Source organism: Puntigrus tetrazona, chromosome 9 (assembly GCF_018831695.1).
Source record: "Puntigrus tetrazona isolate hp1 chromosome 9, ASM1883169v1, whole genome shotgun sequence".
Lineage (NCBI taxonomy): Eukaryota > Metazoa > Chordata > Actinopteri > Cypriniformes > Cyprinidae > Puntigrus > Puntigrus tetrazona.
The window spans coordinates 17,607,541-17,626,739 of NC_056707.1; the positions used below are offsets into that span (position 1 = coordinate 17,607,541).

The 19,199-nt window shown below is 35.7% G+C and overlaps 1 long non-coding RNA gene across 1 annotated transcript in view; it reads right to left on the minus strand.

Annotated features, from left to right (window-relative positions):
- Window positions 1-19,199, minus strand: part of LOC122351532 — a 22,413-nt gene continuing 3,214 nt past the window's right edge. Inside the window, exons 3-4 of the long non-coding RNA XR_006251765.1 lie at window positions 787-905; window positions 1-451 (exon numbers count right to left, since the gene is read on the minus strand). This is a non-coding gene — a long non-coding RNA (uncharacterized LOC122351532). The remainder of the gene's footprint in view (window positions 452-786; window positions 906-19,199) is intronic.

Consider the following 19,199-nt stretch of genomic DNA (forward strand, 5'->3'; position numbering starts at 1 on the left):
GGAACTAAAAAGCACCATTATGTAAGCACCCTTTTAAAGGAATGTATATTAAAATTGAAGTGAAATAAGAAATACGTTTATTTTATAATGACTGTATCTGACAGCTTATGCTGCTGACTTGCCTCGCTGCCCTACCATTGACTTTACAGTGACTAATATGCAAATATTTATATTATGGGAATACTAATTTCTCACTAAAAATCAAATAAAACAGACCAACCATTTCACAATTTCACAGTACCTTTTTTGTAGCTCAGCTGTCATCCATTGCACAGGATAGTGGGATATCATAGGCAGTGAAGGATACATCAAAAATGTTTCAAATGAAAGAATTGCAGTAGACAGTATGTTACACAGTCACTGTTGCCTTCCTAACTCTCTTTCTCAGCTTTCCTTGCAGCCAGTGTTTTTCTTCTCCTTATTTATTCACTTGAATTTATCATCCATTACTCTGATTAAAGAGAAGAGCACTAATTAGATGTTCTCAAATGCAAATTCATAATGATCTGAAAACGTGTTTATACTTTTAACCTGTCAGAAATTAGGTATTTCATGTTGGTGCCTATTAACTGAAATTATGCTTATTATCATGACCAAACACAAGTAGTTTTGATAATTTTCCAATGCAGACATCAAATTACCCAAAATTATAGTTTAGCATACCGAATAAACTTTTTTTCTTTCTGACAGCATTCTTTAAACCACTTGGAAAACAATTATTGCACATGCTGTGACATTATAGCAACAATTTACCAAAAACAAAAAATATATTAAAAAAAAACTTACTTTCTTGCGTGGAGCACAAATCTTTTGAATGTAGGCCAATGAAGTGAATAATGACTACAGCTGTACAAAGGATGCCAAAGGACCCCAAATGTATCATGGAAGAGGTTCTGTTCTGTGAACTGAAACAAACAAACCACTATGAAGATCCTGTTCAAAAGAATGAGACATATATGAGAGACCATGAATGAGTCATGCAGAGAGATCTGATTCAAAATAATGATTCAATTACTGCACCAGTCATAAGAAAAATAAGACTCATTAAAAACATCTGACTCAAAAGAACAATTCATTCATAAAAACAGTGAACTACTTTATGATACTCAAGTTATTTTTTTACAGGATGTGCATTAGAAATGTATCTTTCTTACAGAAGTAAAGAAGTTTGCATTTTCACATTTGAGTGAACTGGTCTATCAATTTGTAATGCATTGATTTGCAGGTTTGAATCCTACAGACACGATTGCTCTCACTTCCAGTCATCTTTCCTCTCCAATAAGAAAGAAAAGGGCTCAAGTGAAATCAGTTACGAGGAACCATCCATCCTTACTAACAAAAATTGCTTGACTGAAGGATGTAAGACACTAGTAAAGCTGAAATTTCTCCATGTCTCGAGTGGACAGTTTTCTCACCTATCGCTGTGGCCTCATCCATCTCTCAAATAACACCAGACCATTCCTAAATCCATACTGTGTTGCTATGAATGGAGAAAGCCCCTATCAACAGCAATTCTGCCATCCTTTGTCTATACGTGTTGTGTGTCATCCACAAGGCTGAACGACTGCATCAGCCACTGGTGACAACCCATGTGTCATCTCTGCCCTGGAGAAGACTGAGCTTGAAAGAGACACTTCCTGTCAACACAAGTTTATGTTGCACTGAGTCTAAAACTCTGAGCAAGATGCTATTTTAATACCCCCTCTCTTTGGAAGTGCATCAGGCCAATTTCTGAGGCACATAAGTCAGACCCTGTCTGTTAACAAGGCTTTCCTGGCTTCTAGACAGGGACGCATCAAAAAAGTTACTGTGAAATAAACTGAATGCCCCGAGGAAAATAATATTAATCGTACTTTCTTAAGTATACCGTATATGATTGAGATTAGTGACACCGCTTTATGTGAATGCACATAAATATAATGTAAAATATAATATAAATGTGCACTTCTAAATTGGATTTCTGCAATTGTAGGAAAAGTATGTCGGCCCTGTGAATTTACCAGGGTTTCATAGATCATGTAGAAAAATAATCGGATTTTCACAATAATAGAGAAACACAGTATGTCGAAAGGGATAGTCCAGCCAAAAATGAAATGTCTTTCATCATTTGCCCAACATCATGTTCCTTTCCTACAATTTCTTTCTTCTGCAGAACATAAAAGAAATCTAAACTTTTGATCTATGCTAAAAGTCTTTTACGTAATTTGATACTGATTGATTACTGTTTTTTTTTATTAGCACAGTTTTTATATTTGAGCTAACTAAACACCTCGGTTTTTCATATAAAGACAAAATATATATATATATATATATATATATATATATATATATATATATATATATATATATATATATATATATATATATATTAATAATAAAAACATTGTATTTAATTTTTGTATTAACATACCAAGAAATATATATGTAGTTTTATAGCCAATTTTTGACCTGTAAAAGTATAATGTAGAGGGACATAAATCACAAAAAATGTACATTTTTTGTTCCATAGTCAATGAAAGCCAAAACTGTGAAGGAGAAAGAAATGTATATAGGTTTGGAATGACATGAGGGTGTAAATAAGACAAAACTTTAACAAGGAGTAAAAACATATATGTAAAATATATAAAAAAATATATGTGAACGTTGACCATCTTTTCACAGCGATATCTTCACCAATTTTTTTATTGTGTGCCAGACAAGTCAAGTCAACACTTCTCAATCTTAGGTATTCTCAGAGCTGTTTTGATCAAAGCATAGCTTACATGAGGCAATGCTTTCCGCGAATAGCAAATTCTGAATTTCAAAATGCTTTTATATAGTGCACAGCACACCTCACCAAAACCTCCAATCTCACTTCATCGATTTGACTCTTGGTTAGTTGACTTCTAACTCCAAGCTCTTGGATAAGTCATTACCCTGGGGATTCACATTTCCACCATGCACTTAGAATATTCACACATTGCGTTCAATAAGGCATAAAATGCATTAATGTGTTATTTGTTTAAGCAGACTTTTTTTGTAACTTAGCTGAAGATCAGATTCACATGATTTGTTTTTTATGAACAATTTATGCATAACTTGTCACGTGCTATTTCCTGCAGTGCAGTGATGTTGACTGGTGCTGAGAAAAAAATAAGTTTATGCATTTTATGTTCTCATTTCACAGGTATGGTTTTGTTTTCATCAAATGTGCAGCATTCAGCCACATTTAATATATAAGGAGCACATTACGTCTGTTCTCTCAGACAGCGCTAAAGGATCGCATCTGAAGTTGTCATTTCATCTGCAACGCTTTGATTTCAAAGCCGGTCTGCCGATTGCCTCTGCAAACCTCTGGACTTTACTAGCAAAACTTGAAGCGAATTTTGAATGTTAAGATGTCTTCTCTCTAGACATTGCTGCAGGCTGCTTTCAAAAATATGATTACAGCCTCTTAACTTTGAAATTCTGACCTGCTATTGTCTGAAATTACGTTTTACCACCTCTCTGGACCAAATGTTATCGGATTAAATGTAAGTAGATTTATTGCTTGTATCTTCTCGAAAACAAACAACGTGGTTGGTCGACATTTTTGTTTACATTTAGGCACAAAGAAAGCACAATAAATCGATTGCAGCTCCAAATAAGATGACCTTGTCCTAAGAGAGACAGGGATTGATCAATACCTACACTAAGAAGGTGACCTCTTACCTGAGTCACCTGGGCACCAGCTCTTCAGGGATGTGTGCTGTACATCTGAATGAGCAGAGCATGTGCTCTCGCTAAAGAACTAATGACTTCAGCTTCAAAAATAACCCCCTTGAAACAATCCGTCACAGCTGGAGTTGAGCACGGTTCAATCTGCGTCCTGGTTTAGAGGTTTATTTCTGCTCTGGCTCATACACCCTGGTGACTATATGACTGGCATTGAGCGTTCAGCACAGCTATCAATCAAAAATGTGCATAGAGAGACTAGCACATCTGTCAATGGGGAGAGAGCTGCACTAGTCCATCAGTCCTCTTCTAATGACCCCAACCTGGTGTAAACATAGGGACTGACTCGGCTCGCTCTGTCTGGTTCTCTAATGGTGTGGACACTGGCCAGCTCAGTGGCGTTTCCATTAGAAGTTCATTGCACCTTCAGCTTTCATCCATCTAAAAGCCTTCCATTTGAAAACATCTAGTACCGCGCAATAAAAAAAATCCCAGACCGAAGGCAAAAAAAAATGTTTATACTTTAAGGCAAAAAACCTTACCGGTGGTATCCGAAGGAGGAAAAATGTTGTAAATGGGAAAGGTGTATGCACACCCCTTCTACTAAGATGACTTTAAGTGGACGGATTTGAAAAGAAACACATATCTTTTGCTGACTTATCCCACAATCCTGTCATATTAAATAGTTAAAAGAAGTATCGATTGTCTGTCTATGTATATATTTGTCTGTCTATCTATCCATATATTACATACAACTGGTTTTTAATATAATTTATTTTAAATGATATATTCCTGTGAGGGTAAAGCTGAATTTTCAGCAGTCATTACTCTGTATTTATTATACAATATCCTTCAGATTTGCTATTCCAGAAACATTTCAGAACAATGATCAATAAATAAACCATTTTGTGCTGTTTACATATTAATTTAATTTAAATATATTTAATTTTGTTTTATTAAAATTTTGGGGAACTGGTCATTTTATATATCTTGTTGATTAATTTAAATTTTAATAACATCATGTTGAAATAGAAATCCTTTGTAACAATTATGTTGTATATTATAAATAGATACATTTTATACGACTTAATCAATTCAAAACACATTATATATTTAAATTCATGAAATTTTTTTTTTAATTATTGTAGATTGTAAAAAACATTTATTATAGTATATTCATTATAGATCATTAAAGGGTTAGATCGCCCAAAAATGAAAATTCTGTAATAATAACATAATTTATTCAACATTTCTTAAAAAAACTGAAAAAAAAAACTTTTACCTGTCATTGACACAGTCTTTAACTAAATGCTTAATCACTCAAAGACAAAATTGCTTATTTATGGACTATTGCGGTCTATTCTGGAATAAAAAGATCACGTGTTTTACTGAACAATGTGGCAGCAAAAAGTAAAGAAACTCTATTACTTGATCCTAAGTGATCTACAGTGCTTTCAAAAGAGCTAAATGGATCAGTGCATTAGCATCAAAATGAGGTTTCTCAGCAGTATTGATACACACACGCTTAATATTGCCAAATAAAAGTCATCATACTTCCCTTCATCGCATCATCTGCCCACGCTCTCCACAAACAGTCCTAACTTCCTAAAGACTTTCCTAACCAGCAGCAAGTGCTACATTCAGAAAGCAATAGGACATTTTGCTGAGCACCGATTTCAGTTCAGGCACAGTGTTATACATGCTGTAAACATTAAAAACCATTATACAAGTCACTTTATCTGACATTCAAATTGTCAACTTCATCACTGAAGAGGCGTTGCATCGCAGTTTAGTATAGCAATTCAAAACATGTCCATGCACAGTATGCACAGCTCCCTGTTATTTCCAAAAGGCATGGGCTTCAGACAATTCAGAGTCTCCATTAAAGTCCATTAAAATACAGGCAGCTAAGAAAGGGAGGTGGAGAGATTGATGGATTTGTTCATTAACCACGCCGCAGTGTTAAAAGCATGCTGGCAGGATTAGTGACAACATTGCTTGTTTAAACAAATGCCTCGCCATTCTTGTTTTTCACTTCTGTTAAGAACAATAAGGGCCAAGGCGTTTTAAAAAGACACATATGTTAGGCAGAAACAGTGCCAGCTTTTCTTTTCCTTCTTCAACACTTTGGTCTCTCTAGAATCAATCAGCTATGCTGCTGTGACTTGACCACACAGGTCACCGGAGAAAAAAAGATAATTTTCATGAAAGCTTGTTGCTCGTTTCTTATATTCTCTCTTCCTCTCTACATAAAGTGTAACTCGGCAAGGGACGTGGCACTGAAAACAAAAGCGGCATCTGGTATATGCTCACTTTTTGACCTTTGCTTCTCATCATTAATCAAAGATGCAGCATGGGCCTTTTAATGGGGAAAAACACAACACACTCTGTGGCATTCTGCGCTGTGAAAAAATAACAGACCTCTCTAGAAAAAAAGTATGAATTGTTGCATCTAAAGAAAAGTATCAAGATGATAATTAGCATGATTTTTTTTAGTATTGCATTTATATAAAAGTTCTAAAACGAGAAACATCTATCAAGTAACTCTCGTTTTTGCTTGTGTGGTATTGTTTAATTTTGTATTTGACACAGGCTTCTGCCTAAAGCAACTTTCAAGGTATCACATCTGTATGTGTGAAGAGTGAAACTGAGTGTTGCATTCAGTGATATCGGCTCATTATTTTCCACATATGCAGTGTTTCTTAGCAAATATACATTTTTGTGCTGAAAATGAGGATGACTCACAGCAATCTACTAACTAAATACAACACTATCAAGAAATTATATACAGGGCTTCCCACGGTTTTGACCAATAAATGATTCCCCAGTAAGGTAGGTGTTTGTTTGTTTACTTGTAACTAGCTAATTAAAGATTTATTAAAATGAAATCATGTGAAATTAACTGATTTAAGTAACAGTTTGTTACAGACACTACATTATTTACATTGTTATTTCACATTATACTACTATTACTTTATTATTATTATGAATAATAATAATAATAATAATAATAATAATAGCATATTAAAAAGACAAACCAAAACACCTAATCCAACAGAGCGCTCCATACACAGGAAGCTATTTTAATTCTACACAAGAGAAGATTTTTGGCTATATTCATTTAAAAATACCAAAAAAATATTTTTTTCATTTGTAAAAAAAATAATAATAATTAAACGAGTAAGTAATGATTAAATAATGAATTTCCATTATTATTATTATTATTATTATTATTATTATTATTATTATTATTATTTCCAGATTTCATTTAAAACTGATTCCCTGATATTTTCAGGCTTTCAATGACTATGGAATCCCAGTGAATAACAATTTATGAAACAGGATAAGCATTTCCTATTACCATTTTCACACATTATATTGTACCAGTACTCCTTTCTCACATTCCAACACATTACAATTTTACAGCATACGCTTTTTCGGCACTGGTCAGCTTGACCCACAGCGAACCCTGCGCTGTACTGACCACGGGAGTAGATAAAGTTGAGCTAGTGCCAGAATGATTGCGATTTACCAAACCTAGAGATCTATCACAACACATAAAAGACAGCACACACACATAAACACTCTTCTTTCCCCGCGCGTCGACATGCGAATCTACACACTCCAATAGCTTCTCTAATACCCTGTATTTTCCGGTTTGCAAGAGAGAGATTGGATTCTAGCCTGAGCCTTTCTTATGAGTTTGTGCACAAATAAGATTGAAAATTGTATCCGCATAATTCCAGATTGCATTACAGCAAATACATTGTGTGCTCTTCTCAAGGGGCTATTTCTCAGAATATCAATGATCGTGTAAGGGACGGTGGAGAGGAAAGAAACTCTAGAGAGGAGACAAAGAGGAAAAGAGCGAAAGAAACCAAAGGGACGATATTTATAAAATTTCTGTGAAAAAACTGAAAAAAGTACGGCCTGCTATTTATGACTAAACTGTATAAAAACAAAGAAGAAAATGGCATTCACCTCCCACATGAATTTCTGAAAAGATTATAAAATAGTTGAACACTGGGTTGTTTAAATATACACATTACAATACTGCCTCATCTCGACTGTTGCTGGGTAGACACTGAGAAATCAGCATCTATAATTTCCAATATTTGAAGAAAAATGCGTTCAATTTGCTCAACGGGTCTCATTTATATTGTACGGTCACAGCGATGCTGTGAAGTGCTCCCAGACCAGCTGTGAGAACATGACCTGTCGGCGGATCACAGTTAAAGTTCATCGACTGAACCCACGATATCCAATAAGATACTGGTCAACACCAACCAGAGCCACCCTGAAGCAATGAGTGGGTTCAGAATCCAGCACTTCCACTGTTAATCTTTTAAACAATTTATTCCCACCCACACCCTCACTTGCTTTTCTCCTCTGTATTGTGGGTTGGGTATTATGTCTGTTTGCTATATTCATGGTAAACGGCATGCATATGTGAAACTGAATATTCCTAGTTTATATGCAGCTCAACATTTCTCTTTTTGGCTTTTGAACGGCTGCAGTGTTTGTGCTCGATTTTGCTTTGCAAAGCTGCCTCTGCGATGTTAACCTAAGGTAGAAAAGGTACATGTTCTTGTACATTACTTTCTTTTAAAAGATACATATTGGTATTTAAAAGTATATATTAGTACATACAGTTTACATATTTGTACATTTTGAACCTTTTCAGTAAGAGTTCTTCACCTTTTTTCAGAGAATGTAATCATAGATTTTCATACGTATATATATATATATAAAATTTTGTTTTTTTTCTCAGCTTCATGGCTGTGTGATTTCACACAGACCCAGGCCCCTCCCACAACTTTTGATTGACACTAGTGTTTTAACTAAGACCCGCCCTGAGTGAGCTGTCATTATTCCACCAGACCCTTTTCAAAATGACGCATTTAACGGTCATCAACATCACAAAGCCTCAAATGTTTTTATGTACATTTATAACAATATTCTTTTAAATATATTACCTTTTCATTAAATTACAAAAAAAAAATAGTTTATGCTATTGTGAGGGTGTTTCTAAGACGCAGTGGATTACTTTTGCTTTTAAATGGAATGTGCCCACGATCTACCTAAATGCATCTATTTTTGCGCAAATAATTTTGATCCATTTAAAAAGTCACGCACCAAAACGGCGTGCTGTGTTTAAGGCTGTTTTTAGCAAGGTAAAAGGTTTGTTTTACACTACCATTGAGGAATGTTAGAAACATTTCATTAAGACCCTAAAGAATCATATCAACTTTAAAATAGTCATCTGATGAATTTTTTAATGCCCTTGTACGTGCTATTGTCCATCTCAGAATATCAAAAAGTCATTCATTAGTGATACATTTGTCTTTTTACATTTTGAACATTTTGTAGGCATTAATATGGTACATTTGTCTTTTTTTAAAACATTTTAACGGCTAAAGTGAAATGCTTAAATTGTAGCTGCTGTCAATGTACATATGACCTGTGCTTTTTCAGATTAATATGCATAAACCACAACCATAAACTATACATTTTTTGTCCCAGGTCTTGTGAATTTAAACAGCCTTGGATGTGTACCATAAAAAAAGTGTCATACATAATCTTTTTTTACTGGGGCAAAATGCTTTCAGGGTCAAGGCACAGCACTCCTCTATGTATGTTTCATCAGAAAATGTGGTGATGAGAGGTTTTACCAAATGCACGGATGGTCTCTGGCAGAACTTTACAGCAGGACATCCTCACAATGTATTCCAAAAACCAAGCAGCCTAGTAGGTGAGATCCTTTTTTAGGAGCCCATGGGAGAAGACAGATCAATAGAGTAAGCGAGAAAAGCAAGTGAAAGGTAGAAAGAATAGCTATGAGCCCTTTGAGCACAATACAGGGCCTCAGACTGAGTTATCTAATGGATGCTTTTTGGCTATTCGAATGGAGAAAGAAAGACGGAACAGTCCATCTTCTGTTGTCATTCTTCATGATCTGATGGATTTAATGGAAAAGGGAATTCTTTTCTACTGTTTGTTCGTGCAGAGGGACCAGGACAGAACTATCAGGATGAGCTGCGGTAATGGGGAGCTGGATGTGATGAGATGTCAGGTCAGACTCCTTCTCTAGAGATGTCACAAGACTTGTCCTGCTGGGATTGCTGGTGACAGGGCCAGTGGGCTGCACCCAAGCAAGAGGCAGGTAATGGGACTGGCTTAATGGGACTGTCCTCGGGAGTAGACATCACAAAGGTCTCACGCGCACACACACACACACACACACAAACAAAGGAACAAATACACTCTGTGACTTTTCTCTTTCGTGGTGGAGGCTGGTAAGCACTACCAATGGACACATGAGCTCGGGATTGAAAATCTAATTCTCTAACATAAACCAGGGTGAAAAACCATCAGAGGATGGCACAGACGCTTAAGCACATAAATGTACGAACCTGACTAGCCTAAAGCCACCCCACATGCGATGACTTGTATTTATAAAATTGCAGGGGCTGAACAATCGATAGTTTGCTTATTGGGAGTGTAGGATGAAAGGAATGGAGAAAGGAGAAGGGCCAGAGGGAAAGTAGCTACAGCCATAATTTCAATAGCGAGTTCAAGTTTGCAATCTGAGATGTGGGAGGAGTGTGAGACATAAAATGCATCTGGAAAAAGCTTCAAAATATGTTTTCGAAATATAAATGCAGTTGCGTCAATGCTAAGGTGGGTGGCCCCAGTTTAAAGCTGAATGTAGAAAATTGCTTCAACGTTAATAGAAAAACCTTATGAACGACTGCCAGAAGAGGGATAGAAAAACAGCATCTGTACTAGTCTAGATGCATTCATATACAAAGATTCACACTTTGCTTTTTAAGTCATTAAGTCTTATACATTATCCTGTTCATTTCTTCAGTTTTTTCCTGCTGCCAATATTTGTTATCTCTTTATTTAGTATGTTTTATAGGTCATCTTCATCTTCATCCTCATCTTCAGCACTAAGGACTCACAACACACCTTGTTCACCTAGTTTCTGGATATCTATTAAATAAAAAGTGGAAACTGAAAGTATATAAACTTTTTGACTTTTTGGGTGGCATGAGATATTTCAAAATATGTGCCTGGAATAACTGAAGCGCTATCTATCGTTCAAAAAACGATTATAATGGGATTATTAGGGTTATAAAGAGAGCCAGGGCTGCCACCTGTGATCTCTTGTAAATAAATAAATAAATAAATAATAGGTATACAAGGTTTCTGAAACTCAGATTCAGTTCCTCAGTTCCACTTTGTGTGAAGTGGCATGGAACAAGTAAAATGCTTGTGCACAATACAGTCCAATGCTCAAAGCTGCCCTCAAACAAACTTTAAAAACAGCCTAGTAGTTAAACTTGTCAGTGCTCCCAAAGTGTTTCCTAACAAGTTAAAGCGGGGCGACCTCAACTGTTTCTGGGTTCTTCTCGGTGTCGCTCACACGACACCGGTCTGCAGTGCATTATAGGATAGCCTATCTTAGCTTATATTTTACCTATCCGCCTTTGTATAGCGAGTGCATCTACAGTATACGACGTCTTTAAGTGCTGCTTATGCAGGCAGTTTGAGTAGAACCAAACTTGTATCTTGTGGCATATTAGACATATACAGAGACACCATCATTAGAATACTCTAATCAATGTGGGAAAATAAATGAATCCTGTGAGTTATTAAACTTGTCGAGAGCCAGACATGCACGAACACAAGACCATATTTTATCATCCCCTGCATTCTTCTAATTAACTACTAATACAACAGTGAGCGATTAGCTTATTGTGTACGGTATCTGTGGCATTCCACATTCCAGTTTTATACAGTAAATGAGCTTAATTATTTATGATTACAGACTCCCTTTGTCTATCTTTTTGTGTGTGCGTGTGTGTGCGTGTGACCCGGCACATTTATAACAGTCATTCAATCGTTATACAATTAGACCCTCATTAACTAATGATTCTCTGCACCAAAAATGTCATTACCATTCGCCTCATACCTCATGCACAAAGCTTTCAATTTTTATTTCGCCAAACTGTATGAAAAGTGCTCTTCAGTCTCCCGAAGTTCAGTTCAGTTCATGAAAGCAGGCTTTTGGAGATTGAAACCGTGATACTTAGATCTCATTTACATGCTGCTGTCAAAAACCCCAATTAAAATGGCATAAACAAACAGAATCGTTTTTTTAAAGGTTTCAGACTATCTTGAATTTTAATTAAATATTTCACTTGAATATTTCATCAGCTCTGAACAATGTTATGCTAAACGATGGCTTAAAAAAAAGACAACTGATTCACTGCTAAATTACTTTAAAGAAAAAAAAGGAAAAGCAATCATGACCTACTTCTCGGCTTTAAATGGCTCACTGAAAGTCATTGTTAAAATCATATCAGTTCAAACGATTTTCAGAATTGCATCAAAAACAAGACGGTTAAGACAAATGCTTGATAAGGTTTATGCAATTACATAACTGCGTTAATAAATTACGTAACACAGCATTGTGAGCAGGCATATTTTTCAAGCATATGCTTGGAAAAGGATCACTCAAGAGGATCCTTTTGTGAAGAAACAAACTCACCTATATCTTAAATGGCCTAAGGGTGAGTAAATTTACAGCAAATTTACATTTTTTAAGTGATTGTTCCATAAAATATATGTTAAAAAGTATATTTTAATGAATTGTTCATCCAAAAAATGTTAATTGGCCGACAAATTACTTTAAAGTGAAAAGGCTTATGTCTGTAAGAAACAAATCTATCATGAAGGCATTTTAATATAAAAGCACCACTTAACAAGCCAGAACATCATATGAAAATCATATGGATTTGCTTACTCATTTTAACTGTTTCGTCATTCTAACTCTGCCCATTCACGGCAGAGGATTCTTTGGTGAGCAAGTGATGAAATGCTACATTTCTCCATATCTGTTACGGTGACTAAACAAAATCATGTCTTGAATAGCCTGCAGGTGAGTACATTTTCAGCAAATATAAATTTTTGGGTGATTATTCCTTTAAGGTCAATAATATGTCTTCAGCCCTTACTTATCGACCGATTTATTTATCGAGTTTACCTTGCCTCGGAATGAGATTTTGTAACTTAGCATTCAGTAAGGTTATAAAGTTCAACATGAACTATAAAGTCTTCTGCGCTCTGTGGGGTTCTAGTGGACTTCAAAGAGGATTAGGCTCTTATCAAATGAGTTGGTTCTGTTCAGATAGAATCGGGGACGGAGGGGGGCTTCAAATCATTTCAGAAAAAATAAATAAACGTCTGAAGGGCACAACAAAAATTAGACAAACGTGAGCTTGTTGGGATTTATCCTTTTGATTTGTTTGTCCCAAAAGACAACCTAGGGGTATTGTAATAAGCCTTTACTGTTTTCTAAATACCGAAGAGGACACTTTGGAATGGATCTTAATATATTAGGAAGCTCACACAAATGAAGATCATAGGATACTCATTGATTCCATCCGTCTCATTTGTTTCCTCTATCACAGATCAATAATGCGTAGATCACAGTCTGGGAAGGATCAATACAACAACTTATTCCTGTCAGCGAGACTTGAGATTGACGTAAACGCACATACTTGAGCAAAGCCTCGTTTCTGCGTAGTGTGTAAATCGAGCAGAGACCATGGGAATATATGTCTGTCTGTCTATCTCTCTATCTAATTTTGTATGGCACCTGTGCCATATAGATTTATCCCCAAAACTCAATTTAATAGACCACCATGGAGAAAGTTTATGAGAGCTCTGTAAAATTAATAGATTTATTTTATAGCCTTAACGGAAGATGTTGTTTTGTCTGCAGAATTGCACCACACTAAAAATGTAAACTAAAGCACACACTCCCACACAGTAATAATAAACAGTCTGTATAGACCAAAAAAATAACTATCAACATCAGATATAAGCCTGTAGCCGTATTTCGCTGTCTCTGAGGGTTATATATTGCACTGATAAACAAAATGAACTGCCCTCCTTGTCACCATGAGTTAATTGCCTCTGGGTTCCAAAACTGGACCACAAATGTTTATGCATATTATGTATTCATGTAGTTAGATATCAGTGTTTATAATTCTCACTTTCCCAGGACTGAAACAGATCCTAATGTTCCATAAACCCTTGAGGGTCAGGGGTGAGATTGTTGCTATTTTCTTTCAGCATGAATAAATAATTGACCCATTTACATAGCATTTAGCTGCACCAGAAACATCACTCCACAAATTGTGCTTAAAAAAAACAACAAAATGTTTGTGAGCATTTTTTATCCATTGAAGATGAGCTACATAATAGTAATTCATGTTCCTTGAAGGAGAGGAAGAGGGCAATGCTGAACAGAGCTGCCCTGATTTAGAAATGCAGAATACTGAAGTTGGTTCAGATATTCAAATATGCATATATTGCAATATATTTTCTTTTCATTCTGCAAAAAAATAAGGGCCCCTTCCTGATATTTAATTTTTTGGCATGTTTGTTACTTTTTAATGTTTTAGATCATCAAACAAATTAATATATTAATCAAAGATAACCCAACATGCAGTTATTAAATTAAATTTTTATTATGAAGTGAAAACAAAATCCAAATCCACAAGGCCCTGTGCGAAAAAGTGCTCACCAGTGACCTCAAGCTGAAGCGAACTTGGGTTCTGCAGCAGAACAATGATCTGAACGGCTGAGGAAAAGCAAAATGAAGACTAGTCAAAGTCCTGACCTGAAACCTATTGAGATGCTGGGGCATGACCTTAAAAAAGAGGTTCATGCTCGAAAACCATTCAATGTGACTGAACTGCAACTATTCAGCAAAGTTGAGTGGGTCAAAATTCTTCCACGTGGCTGTAACAGACTTACGGCAAGTTATTGCAAACGCTTGACTGGGTGGCTAAGGGTGACCCAACCAGTTATTAAGTTTAGGGGGCAAACACTTTTTCACACAGGGCTATGTGAGTTTGGGCTTTGGTTTCCCTTCATAATAAAAATTCATAAAATTCATAAAATTGCATGTTGTGTTTACTTGTGTTATCTTTTTCATTAATATTTAAATTTGTTTGATGATCTGAAACAATAAAGAGTGACAAACCCGCAAAAAAATTACAAATTAGGAAAGAGGTCAACACTTTTTCACACCACTGTATGTATGTATATATATATATATATATATATATATATATATATATATATATATATATATATATATATATATATATATATATATATATATAATATATATATAAGATTTTTTTTTTTTTATGTTTTCATCTCACTTTCGTTTTCTGCTTAAAAAACATTAGCTGTACTATATGAGGGACATGAGAACATGAAGCACACCTCTCTGTGACAGCACCAGGAGAGACGGTGCACGATAGACATGTTTTTATGAAGCCATAAACATCAGCCCATCTGCTACTGCCAATGATCTCAGCAGCAGAAAGGAGTGCAGGTTTATGACTTCATACAAAGCCTACAGCACTGAATATAAACAAGTGTGAGAGAAACAACCTGCAGGTGATGAGAGAATCTCATCTGGCAGGTGCTCATCGCATTGGCCTTCTTTGAAAACCTGGTTTAACTTTCTGAGTTATAAAACATACAGATGAGATGTCTCATTTGTCTTTTGTGAGAGCAGTTGTGAATTTAAATATGCACAATATATATATGTCTGGAAATATTACCGTGTCTGTTTGTGGTACTAAAATTGGAAGCATTTAATGAACTCTGGGTTTTATGTTTTCATGCATTTCATGGCTTTTCGTGCTTTAGGTGATGCAAAATCTTTTAAATGAAAAGATTGCTTTCAATTCTTGCTGATGTGAGAGAAATGCTTAGTTGTTATAATTATCCGGAAAACGTCAGTGTAACAGAAGAAAATTGTGAGCAAAAAGGACACACTGACCTTGAAGCACTATTTCTGTTCCCCACAAAAAGAAATTTGTTATCTCTTGCACAAAAAGACAAAACATCATTCTATTTTTGAACAGTTTTTGCTCGGCTCCCATGAACAACAGAACTTCAAGACATTCTATCCTGAGAGCATACATGAGAGGAACTTTAGCCTTGGAACTTATACGAAACACTAACTGCTTTACATCAAATAAACAATGACAGTAATGGCTGCTATTATAATATAATGGCTGATTTGTCAGTTCTAATTGGAGCTACGATTGTCTAAAATGGTGTCACCATTGCAGTGATTAGAAATGATACACCACTCACCCCCTTGACCTTCCTCTACAGACCACACATGCTCTCTCTTTTTACATAGCTTAATTGCATCTTGCCCACTGAGGATGTGGGTAATTCAATATAACGTCAAGTTCTCACACTAGACTCGTCTGGATTAAATGTCCATCAAACTGCTGCAGTTTATCACAATATATTTTGTGGCCACAGACTACTCTAGTATTACAGAAATGATCTGCTCTATTCCAGCCAGAAAGGTTTTAGAGATAAAATGTAAATGTAGACGATCAAATGAATCGAAATATGTCACAAAATAATAAAACTGAACCCATATTCCATTTAAAGATCTGTCCGAACAAACTAAAATGAAATACTGCCTATGCATGCTAACTGGTTCTCTGTACTGTTGTCAAATCAAATAATGTCATCAATAAAACAAATAGAGTTGTACAGAAGAAATACGCAGTAAATCAGGTGTCAAAATGATTAAAACACTGTCATTGTTATTCGCCAACATCTCACAAAAAGTTATATAAAACGACATTTACTAGCTTTTAATCAAACTCAATCACTGCACACGCAACTATAACAGTCAACGCATCTTCATCTGATCCTAATAAACAATTATACTACCTGTCAAAAGTTTGAACACACTTGACTAAATTTATGATCTGAAAAACAGTTTGATTTAAAGTCTTATGCGCAAATGATATAAATTACTTTTGTTAAAAAAAATTGAAAAATATTTTTTTCTGATTAAATATATATGTGTATATATATACATTGTATATATATACATTATGAGTTCTATTGTATTGATGTGCAGCCTGTACATATATGTTAACATCTAAAAAAAATGTGTTTTAGGGTTCCATGACCACAGAAGGGTTTAATCCAACACACACTGGTAAACAGAACAGACGAGAGACACAAACAAGGAACATAAGCAAGAACAGATCCAGAAAAGAAAGAACTTAAATAAGATACAAACAAAGTAAATTAATGGCACATAGTTGAACTTAAAGGAAAACTCCACTTTTTAAAAATAGGCTCATTCTCCAACTTCCCCAGAGTTAAAAAGTTGAGTTTTACCGTTTTTTTTATCCATTCAGCCGATATGAGGGACTGTCGGTAGCACTTTCAGCATAGCTTAGCATAGATCATTGAATCTGATTAGACCAGATGCATCTTGTTTAAAAATGATCAAAGAATTTCAATAACTTTGACAGAAATAGAAAGGTTGCAGTTTTCTAGGCTGATATGACTAGGAAATATACTTTCATTCCGGTGTAATAACCAAGAAATGGTACGGCAACAAAGTTCCTTGATTATTACGTCAGAATGAGAGTATAGTCTTTAATCATATCAGACCCAGACCTGGAGACTGGCTAAATAAAAATGATAAAACTATGAGAGAAAAAGCCTATTAATGAATTAATGAAATCGGTAACCATCATATTGAGCAGAAAAACTCAAAACAAGGCCGACAGGAAGTAAAGAAACTAATTAACTGACCATAACTGTGACGATCATAATATATTTAGAGTTATATATGATAGAGATTATTTATAATTTCAATTATCAGCTGCGGTTCCACGTAAGATGATCATAATATTATTTGCTTCCTTGGTATTTAAAAATGGAAAAACCCTGGCCTATACATCACTTACCTGTACTGAAATCCTGCTACATCAAAAAACAGCAAAACACATTTTAGCGAGCTAAGCTCACAGAGTTAGTCGGTGCTTTACTGTAACTTGCGGTGTGTGCAGTGGAAATTGAACAGCAAAGAGATGCCAAAACATTAATTTAACTTTCTTTGACAAATGAAAAACTTTCCGTTTTCACAGTCCTGCTGAGAGGCATCTGAAAATAGAGGCAAGCAGTGATGACTGATCATAAAAGTGAGCATGACTCTTTGAGCGCAGACTTATGTGGTATGATGTGAGCGTGTAATTCAAACTTTAATTGCCTACCCTGTGTATCTGTTCCCTCAGGCAACAAGGTGTAGTGTCTTCGGAACAGAGCACCCAGAGCCATTATTCCTCCTTTCTGTTTTGCAGATGAGTGCAGAGTCCCACTGTACATTATTAGTGTTGGCATGTTAATATGAGTGGGTTTAAAGCGCCCTTTAACACGCCAATAAGTGGCACTGCAAATATGCATGTTCTGCAAATGAATGGTGAAATTGTGTGTCAGATATCTCTACTTAAAGAGTCTAACTGATGTAAATTACTTCTCAGGTATAAAGGGATTTAGACCAACTGCTGAAGTGTTGCGGAACATCATACGAAGGCTAAACTAAAGGGCTAATCAAAAGGCAAAATTAAATGCAACTGTCATTATGACACTGGTCTGTTTTATAGGCTGTAGTCTAATGCCTGACAGGTTATTCATTTCAAAGTGTTGCAATGTAAGAATTAAAGTGTCAAACTGGACGGACTGTCAGTTCCCTGCAGTATACTTGGATTAGGTCCCTGTGTGGAGCATATATGACTCAGAGAACAAACAGTGTGTGTCTTATGTCTAAATGACTCCATGTTGTGTTGCAGCCCTAAAAGCAAGTCATTAATGTGCTATTTGAGCAGAAAACAACAGAAAAAGTCTAAATGGAATCTGATTTAGCTCTTGGGAGCTTTTATAATGTGTATGCTGTAAAAGCGACTTAGTGGAAAAAGATGGCCTCTCTTGAAATTACATTAGTTAATGCTTCCAGGAATTAGTCATTTGTTCAAACTCATTCAGAGGCCTGCGTAAGGCTTAAATAAACTGTTCTCCTCTTAATTTTTCAAGGACGCCTGATACATTGGCTGCATAATGGCATGCATCCTAAAACTGAAGCGTCGATGGTGTACAAAGATTAAAAGCTTGTTCGCGTTGACAAAATCTTAGTGGCAGGGGCACTAAACATCTGCGATTTGTCCACACAGATGCCTGAAGTACTCGTTCTCTTCTCAGCAAATGGGATTATGAGAGGCTTCTTCATGCTGCTGGTTCCTGTTGCGGTAGGTATTGAGAATCTTTCACTGTGCAGATGTTGCCATAGGTTTCTAGAGGGTATTCCAATTTTTCACCTCTGAGTCTTGCATGGCTTATCTGAGAAACTCAAACTGTTACCTAGGCAACTACGGCAATACTTAGAGATAAGTTAACAACCTCGGCCACCTTAACTATTCTTTGAAATCGAGTTTAACATCACAATGTTGAACTTTAAACATTGTCCCTTGCTTCCTGTTGCTAAAATGATTCAAATGAAGCGCTTAATGCTATGTTCTTATTAGTTGTGTCAGTGAGCTCATAATCGCTAGCGGTCTTGGTTGTATTCATTCAGAGGAGCAAGCAAT